The 848-nt window shown below is 38.3% G+C and overlaps 1 long non-coding RNA gene across 1 annotated transcript; it reads right to left on the bottom strand.

Moving 5' to 3' along the window:
• Window positions 1-51: 51 nt before the first annotated feature.
• LOC104774506 lies at window positions 52-848 on the bottom strand. The gene is made up of 2 exons (XR_765369.1): window positions 762-848; window positions 52-156 (listed from the first exon to the last, which is right to left on the bottom strand). It is a non-coding gene; the product is annotated as an uncharacterized LOC104774506 (long non-coding RNA).

The raw sequence follows: 848 nt of genomic DNA, 5'->3' as shown, positions 1-848 counted from the left end.
AAGATTTCACCTGTAATGGGTGAAACATGCTGGCTTGTAGATTGCTGTCCATTTTTTGAACCTTTAACAACCATGGACTTTGGGGGTATCAGACCTGCCCTGAAAAGCATGTTCTCGACCGAGTCTGTTGGTTGAGCTCCAACTGATAACCAGTACCTGCATCATCCGAGTACCATGTGTGAAAATCAATTTCTTTCGAACAGCTGTCAGCTGTGTATTTGAAGCTCAGTTAGTCAGTTACAACTTACAAGGGACTGAGTGGATTAGACTTGAAGAGTAGTGTAATCAAAACAGTCATACAAGCAAAACCAAGCCTCACAGAAAAATTTGCAATAGATGAAAGGGATGCTTACTGTTTTCAATGGCCTACAGAGTTATATTGTTAAAGAAAAACAGAAACACTCCTAGTCCTAGTGAATGTAGAAACAGGACCAAGAAGAAGCAAAGGAATTAAAGATTAGACCTTTAAGCAAATAGTTCCGGACACATAGAGAGTCAACACAAAGCATCTCAATTTATCACATAAGTTATAACAAATCCAAGTGAACCAGTCAATTAATCTGTTTTATTTCCGATCAGGTTAGAAACTTGTTCATAGTGCCACAGAATGAAAGAGTTATTTGGGTCTCCCATGAAATCAAATGGATAATGTCCAGTAAATCATTAGTGTTACAGTATATTAAACACAATTTCACATCTAATTAGTACACGCAAAGAGGAATGTGAAGATATATGATAGAAGAGAGAGAAAAAAAGCATACTTGACCCTGTCGAATTTGAGGCTCACTCTGTTGGCATCTTCTTTCCCTGAGGAGGAGGAGGAGGGTACAAGCAAATTCATGTAAGTG

This window comes from Camelina sativa, unplaced genomic scaffold (genome assembly GCF_000633955.1).
Source record: "Camelina sativa cultivar DH55 unplaced genomic scaffold, Cs unpScaffold03274, whole genome shotgun sequence".
Classification (NCBI taxonomy): domain Eukaryota; kingdom Viridiplantae; phylum Streptophyta; class Magnoliopsida; order Brassicales; family Brassicaceae; genus Camelina; species Camelina sativa.
Note: the sequence above shows the minus strand (reverse complement) of the source record. Positions and strands in the feature narration are given on the sequence as shown.